Raw genomic sequence first — 18,104 nt, forward strand, 5'->3', positions numbered from 1 at the left:
CATGCTGATCCGCGATTACTAGCGATTCCAATTTCATGTTCATGACTTTAAATTATGAAAATAGGAATAATCCTTAATGTTACCTCTATATAAATATCAGTCTTCTAGAGAAGGACCATGTCATGATCTTGGACTATTTTTGGGTTTTTTTGTTAAAATCTAAATAATGAAAAGTAAACAAGAACATGAAGTAAATTGCAGAAATATAAAAAGATAAAAGCTAAACAAAATATTCAATTCATTTCATTTGATAATTCCAAAGACAAGAATAACAATGCTATATATAATAGTCTCAGTAACATCTCCGTGTTTGCTAGTTAATGGGTTTGCATAACATGACCCAATAATATTCTAAGGCCCAATAAATATATCATGATTCCTGGCCCATTCGTGACATTCGCCCCTTCTTGAGATCATCCTTGTCCTCAAGGATGAAGTAGATTTTTCATAGTTGTCCCAACCTTTCCTTGAAGTAGCAATACAACAAGGAGTACAAGTAGATTGAACACTTGATAAGTACACAAATGAAACATCTATACCTCCTTTAAGCATATAGTCAAGTGTCAATAAAGCCCAAAAATGCAGCAGTAGTAATGCAAGTGAAGCACAGAGGTGGAGCAAAACCAGAAGCACGACTAGTTGGTTCTAAAAATAATGACCTAGATGCATGACTCGCTTGAACATTCCTTGCTGTAAAGGGAACTGATCTGAAGAGAAAAGTGAATTCTCATAAAGGCAAGGAAGAGCTTCATCTTCATATAAAACACTTATACTTTCCATTTCTTTGCTGACATCTCTAGAAATATGCTCTTTGGCAGCGTATCCACAAAGAGAACAACTATTCTATAATCGGAAACAAGCTCAGACACCACCTTTGCCCTCACCTTTGACCCTTCACTATCAAAATCATATTGAATATTCCAGTCATTTAAATTGTCCTTAATTCCAATAATAGCAGATATTGCTGCTTCAATAGCACCCTCAAGTATTCGCCCTTGTTAATTGAGTTGTTGTAATTGACTCAAGGTATCGTCCGTTATTGTTAAATGAGATGGTGGTACAGGAACATGAATTTTGACGGGTGGATGATTAAGATCAATTCCAACAGGCCAATTTAGAGGTTTAATTTCAGCATCTTGTCTATGCAAGATTGCCTAATTTACCTTCATAACAGATATAGAGAGTCCTATCATTTCAAGAGAGGTTAGAAATGATCCTGTGTATACCTTATCGACGGCCAGTCCGTGCTCCAATTGCATATTGGGAACAACTTTTCAGGAAATAATCATCAATTCCTGAAAGGTATATGTCATAGCCTATTTGTTTATTCGAGAATTTAACTCAACTCAAATAAGAATGTAACAAGTAAATAGTGGTTCTATCATCAAAGAGATCTCTCAAAGTAACATCTGTCAAAGGATTAAGAAACAATGTTCATCTACAGACTTGAGGAATTACTTCACTGGAAGAAGTTCAAGAAATTGATCAAGCCTCAGTGATATAAATCAAGATTGTGGATTTAATCAAGTGACAGAGATCTCGTCAGGGTATCAATTAATTACAGGGATTTAATCTGAAGAAAATCATGTTATCAAAGTCAAGACATGAAGAAACGTCATGAAAGTTAGTCATTCATGAACCAGACAATACATCGAATGTCAACATTGAAGTGGTGGAATTGATTCATAATTTTCAGTGATTTTCAGAAGATTGTCAGAAGAGTGGTTGATGTTCAAGAAAAGTATTAATTCTCTATTAATTAATTAAGTCATATAATTTAATTAAAAAAATAAATTATATCTGCAAAGATTAATTTATTGATTAATTGAACTAATTGGTTAATTAATTCTGAATTAATATTATGTATTTTCAGAATTAATTATGAATTAATACTCAATATTAATTCAGCAAGACAAACAATTGAACTCGTATGACAATCAATTGTCATACCGAAAGTCTTTCCAGGTCAGTTAAACTGTCATACCGAAAGTCTTTCCAGTTCATTCAATTGTCTTGCCGATAGTCTTTCCAGTTCATTCAATAGTCATGCCGATTGTCTTGCTAGATCAATGGATTGTCTCACCAATTATCTTGCCAGTACAATTCAATTCTATTGATTGAATTATAAAATGTCAACAGCAGCAGATCATTCAGATGACTACATTCAATCAAGAACAAAAAAAAGGAAAGCAGCAGAAAACTTATTATCTTCAACTGCAATATTTCAGAACATTAATTTCTAGTATTTATTGTTAAATCTAAACCACTAGAAATCATTCTCTTGTTCTTGTGTAATTATCTAGCGGATCAAAATCCCTAGAACTTAATCTCAAATTGCTTTTAGCATTTGATTTTTTTATTACAAAAATAGAAAAAGTTCATGTCGAATTTATTCTAGATTTGTAATAATTTATTTGAGATTAATTCCATTATAAGCGATACCGTTATTGTAACACCTTTCAAGTTTAATAATAGTTTTATTTAACTTGAATTTTGTTTTATTTTTTTTATTCCGCGTTTAATTCGATTAAACGGTATAGTTTGTATTCAACCCCCCCTTCCACAAAAATATGGGGACCTAACAATTGGTATCAGAGCCTTCTGATTAACGAAAAAATCAAGATCCTAGACTTTTGTGATTCTTCCACTCCTTGAATTTTTATTTATTCAAAAATTCATAATGACTTCACAAAAAGTTGGAACCAGTAAAATTCCACTGTTCGATAAAGAAAATTATATTATGTGGAAGAAGAAGATGCTCTTGTTCTTACAAGTTGCAAAACCCAAATATCTGGATGTGTTAAAGAAGGGTCCAAAAATTCCGATGGTTATTGAACCAGAGGTTATAGAAAATGATGTTGTAATTACCAAAGCTAGAACCTATGCAAAAGAGCCAGAAGATTTTACTCCTGCTGAAATGGAAGAAGCCTCCTTGTATGTCAGCCTTCAATTAATTTTAGTTGATTCCCTTGATTCCTTGATGAACAGACATGTGATGAACTGTAAAAATTCCAAATACATCTGGGAAACTATTGAGGTGATCAATAAAGGCACAGAGGAAGTTAGGGAGAACAAGTTAGAGATCCTAACCTCTGAATATGAACATTTCAAATCCAATCCAGTAGAAGGAATTACCGAAGTGTTCGAGAGGTATAATGCTTTGATCAACAACCTGAACATAAATGGAAAATACTATTCAATCAGGAAGGTCAATAAAAAGTTCCTTTTAACACTGTCAACTCATCTTGAACATAGAATCACTGCCATAAGAGAAGCAAGAGATCTGAGTGAGATTTCTTTGGAAAGGCTCTATGGTGTGTTAAAAACCTATGAGTTGGAGCAGATTCAGCAGAAGGAAATCTACGGGAAAGGTAGAGTGGTCAGCACGTCTACTGCTCTAGTAGCTAAAGAACAACAACAACAACCACAACAACAACAACAATCTCAATAGTCAGAGAGAATGGTACAGTCTTCCAAGGTTGAGGAAAATGTGATAGTAGCAGAATTTGATCCTCCTACTACAAATCAATCAGAAGATGAGTTTTACTCTTTGGAAGAACTGGAACAATTGGAAGATGAGTCAATGGCCCTGATTGTCAAGAGATTCTCCAATGTCAGATTCAAGAGGAATCCCAAGTTCAAGTACAAGTCCAACTACAACAGATTCCAGAAAGGTGGATCTTCATCCTCTAACACCAGCAGTGGTGGATACAAAACAGGGATGGTTGATCGGAGCACCATTCGATGCTTTAACTGCAATGAGTTGGGATACTTTGCCACAGAATGCAGGAAGCCAAAGCAAGTAAGGAAGAACTCTTATGATTCTAATCAGAAGAGTAAATCTGAAAGGGCTTACCTGGAAAAGAGAAGAAGCTGGGATGATACTGACAGTGAAGATGAAGAAGTTGGGAATCTTGCTCTTATGGCTATTGATGGAAACACTTCATCGTCAAGAAAAGAGGTAAAATTTACTGATGCTGAATTAGTTTATCATCTGGGAGGCTCCTTAGATTGTGCTCGTTGTGATAATGAAATGTTAATTCAACAAATCAAATACCTTGAGAAAGAGGTCAATGAATTAAGACTTGTGCACATTAATCAAGACAAATTAAAAGAACAAGTATCTTTTCTAGAGAATAGAGTTGACTGTTATAGACAACTCGAAAATATTCTCAGAGATAAGATCACCGGTCTTGAGACTAAGGTTAAAGCTTACTTTAATTCTTGCTCGAAGGCTAAAGAGTTCTACAATAAGCAAGCTATTAATCAAACTTCTGGAGTAGGTTATGATTACAATGTTGCTATTGGAAAATTAGGCATAAACTCCCCTCATGTCTGTGCTAAAGGTAGGGAAGTACCACATGTGCTTAAGGGTGTTGATAAACCCCTCTATAAAGAATCAATTCCTGAACCATTTGATGAGACCTCCTTTATTATTTAAAGAAGAAATACGTGTTGAAGATCTTGCTAATGAGAAGGTTGTTTCCAAGCCAAGTGTGTCGAAAGTTCCAGTCAAAGTTGTGAAAGCAACTAAGACTACCTCAGACACACCTGTGTTGGATAACAAAAATGCCATGCCTATCATGCATAATTTTCCTATTGTTAATTCCTCTCATAAAGTATGTGGTGTTCCTAATTGCATGTCTTGTGCTTTTAATTTGATGTATGCTTATTTTAATGGTAAGCATGCTTCTAGTGATAAGAATACTCCTCGTCAACATGTGAATAATAGGAAGCATAATAGGTCTAAGACTGCTAGTCCTCCTAAAGCTAGAAAGGAGACATTTGTGCCTAAGCCTAAACAAAAATTTGTCAAGGCTGTTTACAAGGTCAAATGTCCAGTCATTGAGAAAGTTGAGAACATAAAAGTTAAGAATGTTGTTTTGCCTGATAAAGGCCAATTCTACAAGTATGCCGGACCCAACCAAGTTTGGGTTCCGAAAAAGGTCTAATCCAATTGTATTGCAGGGCATTAAACAGGTGGAACCAGTAGTGTGGATTCTTGACAGCGGATCGTCAAGACATATGACCGGAGATAGAGCCCTGCTATCAAATGTGGTTTAGAAAGCTGGCCCAGTGGTTACCTTTGGAGATAACATCAAAGGTTTAACTGAGGGATATGGCTGTTTGCAAGCTGGAAATGTTATCATTGAAAATGTGTATATTATGCAAGGACTTGAACACAATCTGCTTAGTATCAGTCAGTTCTGTGACAAGGGCTACTATGTTTTATTCGACAAGCTAAAGTGTCAGATCCTGCACAAGAAAAGTGAAAAACCCTCCTTGATGGGAATCCGGAAAGGTAATCTATTCGTAGCTAACATGAACTCTGGAAGCAGTCCTGAAGTCAGCTATTTCTATGCAAAGGCATCGTCAAATGAGAGTTGGCTATGGCACAAGAGACTTTCCCATCTCAATTTCAAAGCAATGAATTATCTTATTAAGAGAGAATTGGTCAGAGGTCTGCCTCAACTGGAATTCTCCCCAGAAGGACTGTGTGAGGCATGCCAGAAAGGAAAGTCAAAGAAAGCAAGTCACAAAGGCACTGACACATCCTCCATAACTGGTATTCTTTAATTATTGCACATGGATTTGTTTGGACCAGTGAATGTTCTTTCGATGTCAAAGAAGTGTTACTGTCTTGTGATAGTTGATGACTATTCCAAGTATACGTGGGTTTTATTCCTGCACTCTAAGGATGAAACACCACAAGTTGTGATTGATCATATCAAGTTGATCGAGTTAGATTCTAATGTCCCTGTTAGAGCAATAAGGTCAGATAATGGAACAGAATTTAAGAATTCACCTCTCAATGGATTTTGTACAGACAAAGGGATTACCAAAAAATATTCAGCTCCTAGAACCCCTCAGCAGAATGGAGTGATAGAAAGGAAGAATCGTACATTGATTGAAGCTGCAAGAACTATGTTAAGTGAATCAGGTCTTCCAATGTACTTTTGGGCTGAAGCTGTCAATACTGCATGTTATACTCAGAATCGAACTCTAATCAACAAGGACCTCATGAAGACTCCTTATGAGATTATGAATGAACAGAAACCTTCTATCAAATACTTTCATGTATTTGGTGCCAGATGCTTCGTGCTCAAGGATGGAGATGATCGTCGTGGTAAATTCGAGGCAAAGGCATATGAGGGTATTTTTGTTGGTTATGGAAGAAGATCATACAGGTTGTATATCATTGATCAACATAAAGTAACTGAAAGTATCAATATTACATTTGATGACACTAAACTCCTTAGTATCCAAACTGAAGATCCTTCTGAGAAACTGAAGTTTGATGATATGTCAGATTCAGAATCAGAAAATGATCAAGAACCTGAGGTTGCTGCTGGTAAAGAACCTGTTAATCATGATGATACTCAAGGTAATGGTGATGGAAACATTGGCAACAATGGAGATACCACTGTTACTGACGAAGAATCATCAAGTCAACCTGGAAACAACTCAGGGGGAGATGCTGAAGGATCAACTAGTAGGACACAACATCCCAATATATTTCAAGGCAAATCATCAAGATCCAATCTTCTAAGACAGACTGTCTGGAATAAAGCTCATCCTTTTGAGTTGATTATTGGTGATCCAGATATTGGAGTCAGAACTAGACGTGCTACTCAAAATGAATGTCTGTTCTCTGGATTTCTTTCTGAGATGGAACCTAAGAAGATTGAAGAAGTACTGACTGATCCAGATTGGGTGATTACTATGCAAGATGAACTCAATCAGTTTGAACATCAACAAGTCTGGAAACTGGTACCTAGACCTACACACAAGAAATCTGTTGGTACTCGGTGGGTATTCAGGAATAAACTAGATGAAGATGGTGTGGTTATAAGGAACAAAGCAAGACTGGTAGCTAAAGGGTATTCTCAAGCTAAAGGCATTGATTATGATGAAACCTATGCTCCAGTGGCTAGACTAGAGGCCATCAGGATATTTCTGGCATTCGCAGCATTCTCGAACTTTAAAGTTTATCAAATGGATGTCAAGAGTGCATTTCTGAATGGAAAGCTGGATGAAGAAGTGTATGGAGAGCAACCTCCCGGTTTTGAAGATCCAGCTCATTTGGACTATGTCTACTTTCTTTTCAAAGATATTTATGGTCTCAAACAGTCCCCGAGAAAATGGTATGACACTCTTTCTGAATTTCTTATTGAAAATAGCTTTACTAGGGGTGTCATAGACAAAACTCTCTTTTCCAAAAAGCATAAAAATGATACTATATTAGTCCAAGTCTATGTGGATGATATAATATTTGGGTCTACTAATGATAGTCTTTGTAAGAGATTTGCTAAGTTAATGCACAACAAATTTGAAATGAGCATGATGGGAGAGCTGAAGTTCTTTCTTGGATTACAAGTAAATCAAAGGTTAGATGGAATATTTATTTGTCAATCTAACTATCTCAAGGAACTCCTTAAAAAGTACAACCTAGAGGATTCTGCATCAGCAAGGACTCTGTCATCTACAGCTGTCAAGCTTGGACCATGTGAAAACTCCATTAAGGTAGATGTCACAAGCTACAGAGGTATGATTGGCTCGCTACTCTATCTTACTGCAAGTAGACCAGATATTATGTATGCTACATGCTTATGTGCAAGGTTCCAAGCGGATCCTAGAGATATTCATCTCGTTGCTGTTAAACGAATCTTGAGATATCTTAAGGGAACACCAAATCTAGGTATTTGGTACCCTAAAGAATCTGGTTTTAACCTTGTTGGATATACAGATTCAGATTACGCAGGAAGTGTTGTTGATAGGAAAAGCACCTCAGGGAGTTGTCAATTCCTTGGTAGAAGGCTAGTCTCATGGTACAACAAGAAACAACAAACAGTTTCCAACTCAACGCTCGAGGCTGAATATATTGCTTCTGGAAGCTACTGTGCTTAAATCTTATGGATTAGGAACTAGCTACGGGACTATGGCTCTGTATTCAACAAAATTCCTATTCTATGTTACAATACAAGTGCAATAGCCATCACCAACAACCCTGTACAGCACACGAGGACCAAGCACATCGACATCAGGTATTATTTCATAAGAGAGCATGTCATGAATGGTACTGTTGAACTATTTTTTGTTCCAACAGAAGAACAAATAGCAGATATTTTCACTAAATCTCTTGATGAATCCACATTTATCAGATTAGTTGGTAAATTGGGTATGTTGAATAGTTTTAGTGATTAAACTAGTTAATATCTGAGATCTGTTCTTGAATTAATTTACAAATGAATTTTTCATGAATGAAAAATTCATTTGCAAATTTATTTTATCATGTTTACCATATTTCTTGCTTATTTCTATGTAATTTTTATTATCTTATCTTCTTTATTTATTCAACTTGTTAATTTTAATATCTCAGAATATTTTATTTTCTCTAAAAATATTCTTCTATGAATTTTATTTGCTAAAATTCAAAAGAAATCTATTATTGGACTGAAAATATAATTATCTCTGAAATATTTTAATTTTGTAAATATTTTCTGCCATATTTATATTAGTCTTTATTTTAGTTTTCTGTAATTGTTAATATTCTGTATTCTGTGTTTTTATGTTTTTGTTTTTTTTGTTTGTTTTGTAACTGCAATGACAATCGGCAAGACTATTACAATTGTCTTGCTGAAAGTCATTTCAGTTTAACTGTATTTATTTTAATTATTCAGTATAGTTTTATACTGGCATGAAAATCGGTATGACAATCAATTGTCATGCCAGTTATAAAATTTATATTAGATATTTCTATATGTATTTTTGTAATAGAATGACAATCGGTATGACAATCTGTTTGTCTTTCTGGTTTATTCGTTTTATATTCCTAGTTTTGCCCAGTATAACTATCGGTATGACAATCGGTAAGACAATCCCAAATTGTCATACCAGTTATACTACTTAGTCAATTGTTTTTGTTTTGCCTTGTTAGTTTACATCTCTCTCTCTCTCTTTTATTTTAAAACATCCGACTGTCTCTCTTCGACTCTCTCCCTCTCTCTCTCTCTCTCTCTCTCTCTCTCTCTCTCTCTCTCTCTTTCTCTCTCTCTCTCTTCTGCTTTAACAAAACAAATCGATCGCCATTGATCCTCTTGCTCGAGTTTTTACTCAGCACACTTAACTGTGATATACATATATATGTATACATACAGGAAGAAGTGCTGCCCAATTTTTTTTCCCTTCAAAAACGAATCTGTTTGTTTTTGTGTCTTGTGTTTTTGAACTTTAATCTGGTTTTGTGTAGTGGGCTTGCATAAATCTGTTTGCTTATCTGATTTTGTGGGTTAAAAATAACAAGATACACTTCTTTCTAATTTTTTTGGATATAATTGAATTAATTCGAATTATTAATTTTTTGTTTTTAATTCGAATTTTCTTAATTTAATTCTTAAAATTCTGAAAGTGTGTGTTCATTGAATTTTTTTAATGGCTCTCAATTTCCATATTGTCTCGCATAATCATGTTGGTTATTTTAATCCCGAAAATTGTAGTCTTGAAAAATTTAAGCCGTGGATTAGATTTTTAAATGATCATTCGATTGTTAGCTCTGCTATTAAATCCAATGTTCTATTAAATGTCGATTTGCTTAGACTGATTTGCACAACCTCTACTGTGGCCCCTGATTCTAACTCTTTATCATTCACCGTGGCCAACACACAGTATGTCGTTGATGAAACCATCATCAATCGAGCGTTAAATTTTCTAATGGACAATTTCTGTAATTTACCCTCTAACAATGAGATTTCAAACTTTTTTCATGTCATTCACTATCAGGGGGTGATTAATTTGACCAAGCTGTCTAAATCCAATTTGGTTTCGGAATGGGATATTTTCTTCGATACACTTTCCAAAGTGTTTGCCAACTGCACTAAATCCAATTTTCACAACATCACTTCCACTCTGCAGTATATTAGTCTTGCGGTTGTTTTCAATCAAAGGATCAATTTTGGCAAATTACTTTTACCCATTCTTCTGAGACATCTCACTACAGCTTTGCGTGATCATTCTACGAATCCTAGGGTTTCTTGCTACTACGCTCGATTTCTTATGCTTATAGCAGAACATCTTCTCTCATCTGAGCATAAGGCTCTTTTTGCTAACTCATCAGTAGCTGAACCCCCTCCGGTAAACAAAAAGATCTACACACGCCAAGACACTACCTTCAAATTCATGCAAGTTCCAGTACTTGTATCCGCTTTCATGGCCACTTTCATTCCTTTACCAATTTTCAGTCTTCCCGGTCATGAACAGCAAGCTCAACCTCCAGTGGTTCAAGCCACCCAAGCACAAACATCTGATGCTCTTCCACTGCAGGTAATAATTCCTCACTCTCAAACTATTCCTACTTCTATTGAAAGACCCCCGGTGGTTGATAGGGCTGACCATGAAGTTGTAGAACCGCAGCTTCAATCCCAGGTCATAGAGCCAAACACAGAGTCACAACCTCTCTCAAACTCTCCCCCACTGTCAAAAATGTTATCGAGAAGGTTAGTAGGAAGTAGTGTGCTTTTGGATGTGAATGAACCCTCAGCTCTGCCTCCTCCCAAGAAAAGAAGAACATTTACTGAGGCATCTGAAAGCCCATCCTTGTCCTCCCAACAGGACATGGACTTTGAAATGGCCAATGAACAGTTACTAGAGACATTCTCTCAACAGGATGAATCTATTAAAATTCGCCATAGGGCCATGGCATCTTGTACTGAGTCAAGCACACTTCCATTACTCACAATGGAAGCATACATGTAAGAATTTTATACATCACAGAAGCATGGTAAAACAATTTTCTTGAAATAAAATCCAAATAAAGGCATACAAATCGTGATTAAATCATATGTGATCGATTTCTAACCTTTAAAAGCGATTCAAGAACAATGAGCGGAGATCCCTAGCAGCTGCTCCTCAACTGTGAAGCACTCCACCGGTATCCACCAAGAGATCAACGTAATGGAGGAGGAAGGGGTGGGAGAATTAGGGTTTGCTCAACTTTTTAGGTTGAGGCAAATAGGGTTTATAATAGTATATTTATAGGCAAAATTTTCAGCTGAAATTTTTCCATAAAATATTATTATTATTAACCCTTTAATTGATTATTCTTATTAACCAATTAACTAATAATTAAAACACCTTTTAATCATTAATCCCTTTTCTAAACACTTTAGAAAATTAATTCTCTCACTTAATTTAATTTCCAAAATTAAATTCTTAATTAATAATATTAAGAACTTTTCTTAATTAATTTATAATTAATTAAATCTCATTTAATCAATTATTAAATTTGCTAATTAATTATTTATTTCATAAATAAATAATTACCAGCCATTATTAATTAATTCCTCCACCATTAAATCATTCTCTTTTATGGCGTGACCCTGTAGGTTCAATATTAAGCCGGTAGTAGAAATAAATAATAATAAAACTATTTTATCATTATTTATATAAATTCTCTAATTTATTAAATATGATTAATTAATAAATTAATCATGTTTATTCTACATCGTGAGGGATACTTCTCAGCATATCGCGACTATCCGGATAATACGAATTCACTGCTTAGAATACCAAGAACCTATTCAGTGAATAGTTACCGTACAATCAATTCCTTCTACCCTGCAATGTCACGATTAAATACAAGGCATGGAACTTGTGCAAAGCCTATCTTATTTAATCATATGCTTTCCCATTCACTATGCTTAGTTCTAATTAATGTAAATTAGAAACTCCTTTCTAATTTCATTCACTCTGGCCAGAGATTCCTGAACTAGCATAAGTGGATCAGCATTGAACATTCTCTTCCTTCACTAGAAGGGGTAGATCCTTTATTGATCATACACTATCTTCGTGTACAAAATCCTATACCCAGCAGAGCCCTTATAATTGTCCCTGGAGACTAAGAACTAAACCAAAGCATAGTTCAGTGTACACAAGATGACTATGATGACCTCAAGTCTAAGGATACTTGTACAACTATCACTATGTGAACATCTGCTGACACGTGAGTGAACTCCATCAGTTGTTCAGCTGTGTGAGTCATGTTCAGTGAACTTATTCTATAATAAGCACCTACATACTAGCTATAGTGTCACCACACAAATGTCTATGAGAACAGACATCCTTCATAATGAAGCAAACATAGTATGTACCGATCTTTGCGGATTACTAATTACCAGTTAGTAATCCTACGACCAGGAAATATTTAAGTTCAGAGTTATCATCTTTTAAGTCTCATTATTATGATCTCATCATAATCCATTAAAGGCTTTACTCTAAACTATGGTATATCTTATTTAAACACTTAAATAGATAAAGCCCGCAATAAAACCAAAACAAGTCTTTTATTAATATCAATGAAATCAAAACAGATTACATAAAAGTTATTCCTAAATCATCATACATGATTGGACTTAGGACACATCTCTTTCAATACATACCAATAGATGATACTCAGGACACAGAGAGAGGAGTGCACATTGAGTCGGTTACAGTGCCTTCCATAGTTACGACAGAAGAGCAGTCACATGCTTCAGAGGGAAAATCTGACTCTCAGCCACCTCTAATAGAGTCATTTTCTCCCCTCCCAGATCCAACTCCTCTGGCTCCCTCACGGGATTCTCCACTCGCAGATTTATCTGGAGAAAGTGGAGGGCAACTCGGTCAATCTATCCCTGAAGCAATTCAGACATCTATTTCACATGAAAAGATAGATTTGACTGAGGATCGGGACTCACGAATTCCCATTGCACCACCACTGACCTCTCTTGAAGAGGCTAGGGTGATTTCAATTGTTGCTCCTCACGAGCAATTATATTGAGAGAAACACAAGCACGTGAGATGAGTGAACCAGGAACGAGAGTTATTCAAGTGAGCGCACACACAGACACAAACACTGAAAACATGTTAGCTCAATTTGCTACTCTGAAAGAACAACTTGCTAAAAGTCAAGCTGAGGCTCAAACATTCAAAGCACAAGTGGTTGAATGGTCTTTTTCTTCCACCTCTGTCAACAATTAGCTGGCATTCATCAAGAATGATATCTCAGATTTGAAGACCACTGTGATACCGAAGCTTAACTCCATTCAGGAATCTCCAACTTTATCAGCCGAAGACATTTCAAACCTCTACTTTATCCATACAAAAATGAACTCTCTTGAAAATCTGATTGAAATGAACCATTCACTGGACTCCTCCAGATTTCTAAAGATAGAAAATGGCATGGAACATCTCAATGAAGGGATGAAGCACTTGTATTTTATGATTAAAAATTCTCACTGCCCTAATGAAGAGCAAAGGACTTTCTTTGAAGGGCCGTCTGGTGGAGGCTCGGGCTCTGGAGGTAATGGAGGTCATGAAAGGTCTAAAGGAAAATCTGTAGAGGATTCCTCAACTAAGGGGGAGAAGCAGGGGAGAAGTGCAAAAGGAAAAGAAAAAGATTCTTCTGCTGGAGAGACAAGGAAGGCTGATGATGTCTACTATAGTGGAGAACAAGATGACTTCGATATTCTTGATGTTCCCACTGAACCAGTCTTGGAAGATAAAGCTGGTTTCTTTGAAGCTGAGGAGGAAAGTAATTTTGAAGAATGGGAAGAGGAAGCTCAAGTGGATCCTGTTTTTGAGAAAGAGTTCCAGCAGCAGCAGTCAGAGTTGAAGAGAAAAGACGCTGAACTTAAAAAGATATCAATGAGGAAAGAAATCCAAAGAACAAAAACTCTTGAAAAGCAACATCTTCATGACATTAAAGCTGAAGCAAGAAGAAGAGATGTCACTCTGAAGATTGGTGAAAAATGGGATGAAGCAAGAAGAGTTATTGATATACCTCAACTGAGTACAAACAATGATAGGGAGTTTCTACATCTTCTCGACAGGCTGGAAATTTCTAATCCAAATAATGACGTGTACATGAATGCTATCAAGACTGAAATCTCAAGGATCTCAGCTGCTTTTGACAGATCACTAAATGAAATGAGCATATTTGTATATTGTCAGAGTGAAGAATCTTTTAAGGTATCACTTCATTTGTTTGAGAATCGTTCTTTATCAGAGATTTGGGTTCTTCTCAACAAAGTCAAAAGAAGCTCAGAATTTAATGAAGTCCTTCGTGAAAGGCTAAAAGAGTTTGCTAATAGGGCTAGTCCTCAAGTGGTCAACTTACCCTTTCAAGTAAGATTCTTTAAGTCTGACTGTCTTCAAATCTGCCATCTCGATTCACAATCTCTTAAAGACTACTCTGCTAAGCATCTTGTCTAGATGGAACATCACTTAAGAACTGCTGGATACTCATCTGAGTTGAAATCTAAAGCTGCTGATCTGATTCAAACTTACTGTCAAAAGAACATTAAAAGGTACAATCAATTGAAGAATAAGCTAAAGTCAGTTGGAGTTCAACCAGTTAGACCAGACAATTTCACTTCATAAAGGGATTGTGTCTTTGACAAGGAGTTGCTGCAAGAATTGGAAGAAGGTGAATTCGGAAGGGAAGACAACTGAATTCGAATAGCTCAAAACTTAATGCAATATGCTTAAAGCTTAATGAATCAAGATAGACAAATATATTCATATGTTCAGTCTAGAGGAACATCTATCTTGTATTCACTTGTAAATTTCTTTTGGAATCTGGAAAATGTTAAATATAATCCGAAACTTTTCTGCTATTTACTTTGCATTACGGTTTATATCTTTTTCTTATTTGTTAGTTGAGTTATCCTCTAGGTATTTGTTGTTATTGTCTAACAAACAAATAGGGGGAGATTGAAAGGCATATGTCATAGCCTATTTATTTATTCGAGGATTTAACTCAACTCAAATAAGAATGTAACAAGTAAATAGTAGTTCTATCGTCAAAGAGATCTCTCAAAGTAACATCTGTCAAAGGATTAAGAAACAATGTTCATCTATAAACTTGAGGAATTACTTCACTGGAAGAAGTTCAAGAAATTGATCAAGCCTCGGTGATATATATCAAGATTGTGGATTTAATCAAGTGACAAAGATCTCGTCAGGGTTTCAATTAATTACAGGGATTTAATCTGAAGAAAATCATGTTATCAAAGTCAAGACATGAAGAAACGTCATGGAAGTTAGTCATTCATGAACCAGACAATACATCGAATTTCAACATTGAAGTGGTGGAATTGATTTATAATTTTCAGTGATTTTCAGAAGATTGTCAGAAGAGTGGTTGATGTTCAAGAATAGTATTAATTCTCTATTAATTAATTAAGTCATATAATTTAATTAAGAAAATAAATTATATCTGTAAAGATTAATTTATTGATTAATTAAATTAATTGGTTAATTAATTCTGAATTTATATTATGTATTTTCAGAATTGATTGTGAATTCATATTCAATATTAATTCAGCAAGACAAACTGTTGAACTGGTATGACAATCAATTATCATACCAAAAATCTTTCCAGGTCAGTTAAACTGTCATACCGAAAGTCTTTCCAGCTCATTCAATTGTCTTGCCGATAGTCTTGCCAGTTCATTCAATAGTCATGCTGATTGTCTTGCTAGATCAATGGATTGTCTCACCGATTATCTTGTCAGTACATTTCAATTCTATTGATTGAATTATAAAATGTCAACAGCAGCAGATCATTCAGATGACTACATTCAATATCCAACAACTCAAGAACAAAAAAAGGAAAGCAGCAGAAAACTTATTATCTTCAACTGCAATATTTCAGAACATTAATTTCTAGTATTTATTGTTAAATCTAAACCAATAGAAATTATTCTCTTGTTCTTGTGTAATTATCTAGCGGATTAAAATCCCTAGAACTTAATCTCAAATTACTTTTAGCATTTGATCTTTTTATTGCAAAAATAGAAAAAGTTCATGTCGAATTTATTCTAGATTTGTAATAATTTATTTGAGATTAATTCCATTGTAAACGATACCGTTATTGTAACACCTTTCAAGTTTAATAATAGTTTTATTTAACTTGAATTTTGTTTCATTTTTTTTATTCCGCATTTAATTCGATTAAACGGTATAGTTTGTATTCAACCCCCCTTCTATAAACATATTGGGACCTAACAATTCCATAACTAGAGTGGCACCCATTCCACAAATCATAAATGTCACTCTACTCTCACGTTTGATAGGAAGATAGTTAGTTTTCGGTGAAAGTATGTGATCATAAGAAACCACAGAATCCACGACATGGACATCAGTTACAACCGCACCTGGTTCCCCATGTATACCAAGCCCAAGATCCATTTTCCTAGGCTCTGGAAAATCAGAGGACACTTGACCAGGCAACATGCATATAGAAAGACCAACACCCATCGTTCTGACCATCTTTACTTTGTAGCCCTCGAATTTTGCTTGCTCACTGGCGAAACAGAAATTTAGATGATCCCCAGTATATTGCTTGACAATAAGAGGGTCAACCAACAGAGATGCAAAATATCTCCACATATAATAGATGTCAGCATCCCTTTGCCCATAAATCCAATATGAGCAGGCTCATGGCCACTTCGACTTCCTGATATAACAGAAATTTTATCATTTTTACTTGAAGCATCAGAACGCAATACAACCTTCACTTTCGGAAAGCCATTTGAGAAGTATAATTCAGGATAAATTTTCACAAGACCCTCAATAAACTGAGTCACTACATCTTCTGGATTATTAATTATTTTTTTACCTTGAAATGCCACTGAAAAGTGAACCACTCTAGTGGCTACACCTGCACTTACATGACATCTCCCTAGAAGTCCCAAAAATATTCTCTTTCCTATTTCAGCCCATGCATTACCAACTTCCTGGAAGTACAATTCCACCGCATACACCCAACCAGATTCAGAAATCCCTTTATTTACTTGTTTTAAAACAATGTTTCCTCCCCCATGTTCAAATTTGGCTATAGTAAATGACTTAAAATTCTTGCCGCAAAATCTTGGTGGTGATTTGTCACGATGCTGCAAGACCTGATGAGCTGGAGACTCCTCTGTATAAAATTCAGAAGCATTCCACTTCCCTTTAACATTCCCTTTAATAATGTATACCTCTTCATGATTCTTATTTGTTTTACAGACCACTTTTATTTTAATACACCTTAAGCTGATTATCTCACCAAAAGTAACATCTCCCACCACTGGCTCAACTGAATTACTAACTGCTTCATTATCTCCTGTCAACAAACTTTGTTTAACATGAAGGGTCGAGCTAATAAAGCTGAAAACCCTCATATCAGCTGGCACTTTATTCCTAACCCTAAGATGGACAATATTAATCAGAAGAAGTTCCTTCGTAGGCAAACTACAACTAACATCACGATCTTATACAAACTTTCAATACCATAAAAATAGTTCAATGAAATGGAAAATAGAATTCCCTTCTCAAGCACCTCTAACTCACATATGTGTTTATTACTTCCTACTAGAATCTCAAACTTACAATACTCATCTTGGTGAAGCTTGTACATAAGAACCTTATCATAGACTCTCTCAAAACTTAAGGCAAATACATTAATTGCATTCATCATATTCTTATAATTTGTTAGGTCCCAATATATTTGTAGAAGGGGGGTTGAATACAGACTATACCGTTTAATCGAATTTAATGCGGAATAAAAAAGTGAATCAAAATTTAAGTTAAATAAAACTATTATTAAACTTGAAAGGTGTTACAACAACGGTATCGATTACAAGGGATTAATCTCAAATAGATTATCACAAATCTAGAATAATTCGACATGAACTTTTTCTATTTTTGTAATGAAAAGATCAAATGCTAGAAGCAATTTGAGATTAAGTTCTCGGGATTTTGATCCGCTAGATAGTTACACAAGAACAAGAGAATGATTTCTAGTGGTTTGGATTTAACTTTAAAACTAGAAATTGATAATCTTGAAGTGCAGTTGAGAGATAAAATATTTCTTCTGCGGCTGCTGTGTTCTTGGTTGGTTGAATATTTTGAATGTCTTCTGCTGCTTGTCTTTTAATAATACAATCAACAAAATCAATTGAACTAGCATGACTATCTGAGAATTGGCATGACTTTCGGTGAGACAATATTTTGAACTAGCATGATAATCGGTGAGACAATCACTTGAGCTAGCAAGACAATTCCATAGCTAGTAGAACTTTCGG

At 35.2% G+C, this 18,104-nt stretch overlaps 1 protein-coding gene and 1 pseudogene across 1 annotated transcript in view; one reads left to right on the plus strand and one right to left on the minus strand.

The window, feature by feature from the left end:
* The window catches only part of LOC141665727 (histidinol dehydrogenase, chloroplastic-like), a 73,356-nt gene that overhangs the window by 40,981 nt on the left and 14,271 nt on the right, over window positions 1–18,104 (plus strand). The gene's annotated exons all lie outside the window — the stretch shown is intronic.
* On the minus strand, window positions 768–17,201 carry LOC141668480 (putative 3,4-dihydroxy-2-butanone kinase pseudogene; annotated as a pseudogene).

The sequence above is a fragment of the Apium graveolens genome, chromosome 6 (genome assembly GCF_009905375.1).
Source record: "Apium graveolens cultivar Ventura chromosome 6, ASM990537v1, whole genome shotgun sequence".
In the NCBI taxonomy this organism is placed as follows: domain Eukaryota; kingdom Viridiplantae; phylum Streptophyta; class Magnoliopsida; order Apiales; family Apiaceae; genus Apium; species Apium graveolens.